Source organism: Scylla paramamosain, chromosome 39 (genome assembly GCF_035594125.1).
Source record: "Scylla paramamosain isolate STU-SP2022 chromosome 39, ASM3559412v1, whole genome shotgun sequence".
NCBI classification, from domain to species: Eukaryota; Metazoa; Arthropoda; class Malacostraca; order Decapoda; family Portunidae; genus Scylla; species Scylla paramamosain.
In genome coordinates, this window is record NC_087189.1 from 145,001 (window position 1) to 147,500 (window position 2,500).

At 27.8% G+C, this 2,500-nt stretch overlaps 1 protein-coding gene across 1 annotated transcript in view; it reads right to left on the reverse strand.

Annotated features, from left to right (window-relative positions):
• Positions 1-2,500, reverse strand: part of LOC135091942 (uncharacterized) — a 43,054-nt gene that overhangs the window by 40,116 nt on the left and 438 nt on the right. The window contains exon 1 of the mRNA XM_063989998.1: positions 1-2,500. This exon is cut by the window's left edge and continues 58 nt beyond it; it is cut by the window's right edge and continues 438 nt beyond it. The gene's annotated coding sequence lies outside the window, so the exon portion shown is untranslated.

The window sequence follows — 2,500 nt, forward strand, 5'->3', positions numbered from 1 at the left end:
CACGTAACAACCAGGAACAGCCAATTAGCTCCCCAGGGACTTGTTAGGATTCCTCAGGGCGTGGAATAATCCTGCAGAACTCTCTATGACTTCCCCAGGTCCACTCGTCTCTTTGCGGGGCGGCTGGAGTCCTTTGAGTGAGTGTGTGCGTGTGTGTGTATGTGTGTGTGGGGTTAGGTATGTGGGTGGCTTTTGAGTCTCTCTTTCTCTCTTTCTCTCTTTCTCTCTCTCTCTCTCTCTCTCTCTCTCTCTCTCTCTCTCTCTCTCTCTCTCTCTCTCTCTCTCTCTCTGGTTCTTTTCCTTATATGTTTTGTTGTTTTCTTGTTATTTGTGTGTGTGTGTGTGTGTGTGTGTGTATTATTGTTGTATTTTCTTTATTTTCGGTTCTTTTTGGCTTTTTTTTCCTATATATTTCACAGTTTTTCTGTTTCTTAATTTCACTTTTTAGTTTCCTTTTGTATTTTCATTTTATTTTTATTTCTTTTCTCTATTTACTTTTTTAAAATTCTTTTCTTCTGTTTATTTATTTATTTACTTATTTCTTTTTGTTTCGTTCAGTTTTGTCGTCACTTAGTTTTTCATTTATCAGTTTAGCAGTTTTTATTTATTTTTTTTTATTTCTGTATCAGTTTCTTTAGTATTTTTTATGTTTATTTTTTTTCAGTTTCTCAAATTTCTTTTTTTAAGTTTTATTTGTTTTTTTCTTTGTTTAGTTTCTTTCCTCCTTTCTTTCATTTATCTCTGTATTATTTCCTTTCGTATTAATTCTTTATTTCTTTAGTTTTCCAATCTTTTTTTCTTTCAGTTAAGTTTTATCAAGTTTAATTCAAGTTTTCTCTTCGTTAAATTTCTGTTTGTTTTCTCCTTGTTGAGTTTCTCTTTTCTTTTATTTATTTGTTTGTCATTTCCTTTCACATTATTTTCATCTCTTTATTTTCCAGTCTCTTTCTTTTCGCTTAGTTTATTTATTTATTTATTTTTTTCAAGTTTCATTCAAGTTTTGTTTTCGTTAAGATTTTGTGTTACGTATCTTTTTATTTATTTATTTATTTTTATTTTGATTTTGCGAGGTAGTTGGTTTATACAGTCATCTATTTTACAACCTATATATATATGACTCCACACCACTGCTTGTTTTATTTAGCGTTTTATATCCACAAATATTTAACTTCCTCTATACATGCAAATATCTCACTACTACAGCCATCTTTTTTTTTTTTTTAAATATATATATATCTATGTTCTTATACACGTAACATCAAAATATATATATGCACATTTATTCTCTTTAATATAGACTCCTAGGATAAGCTTATTATGTATATGGGACTTTGTATATACAGTCTATCACATGTATTTTTTATTTCTCTATTTGCATTCATACATTTACGTACACACTGACGCCCTTACGTACACACACACACACACACACAGTCTTAAGTACGTTGATTACTGACAGTCATTTGTTTTCGAAGGTCTCAAATGCTAAAGATCTCTAGGTACCATCATGTATTTGCGTTTCATTTTTTGTTTAATTTCAAGGATATAGTGAATTTTAAAGTCTTGTGGGAAATTTGAACTTCCGTCACGTTCATTGTTCTTGTTTTCGTCTTGTGTGGTTAGTGTTTCTGTGTGTGTGTTTGTGTGTTTGTGTGTTTCCTGGAGGTTTTATTTATTTATTTTTTTTTTTGTTATTGATAATGGCGTTGGATTGCTTTCATTATTGTCATTGTTATTGCTGTTTTTTTTTATTCTTATGTCTTTTTTGTGTGTATTTTTGTTGTGTATTTTTTTTTTAACGAAACTCAATCACTTTCATTATCATTTCATTATTATTATTATTATTATTTTATGTCTTTTTTTCTTGTATTTTTTCGTCTTTTTGCTTTCGTGTGTAATATATTTTCTCTTCTTTTATATTTTACGTAATTCAATCACCTTCATTATTACTATCATTATTTTTGCATCATCATCATTATTATTATTATTATTATTATTATTATTATTATTATTATTATTATTATTATTATTATTATTATTATTATTATTTCCCTTCATTTCTGTCCTTACCTTCGACTGTCACTTGTTTATTAGTTTTATTAATATTATTTCATTTATACGTATAGATTCAGGAAGAAGTTAGTTTCAGTTTTGGAAGACGATGCTCATTTGTTCGCTTTCATTGAGTCTATGGATTTTTTTTCCCATAATTCTTCTCTTAAAGTCGTCTTTTTATATATTTCTTTTCTATTTTATTCTCTTCTGTATATTATTATTTTCTTTCATTATCCTTCTTGAATATTTTTACGTTTTTACTTGCTCATTTCTATTATATACTTTTATTTATTTATTTTTTTCGTTTTCTATCTTACGTTTTCTATCTTATCTCATTTCCTTATTTTTTTTTAACTTTTCTTCTCTCCTGTTGTCTTTTTTTCTCTCCTCGTCTTCCTCTTTTTTTTTCTGTTAATTCATCTTTATTTCTTTTTTCATATATTCT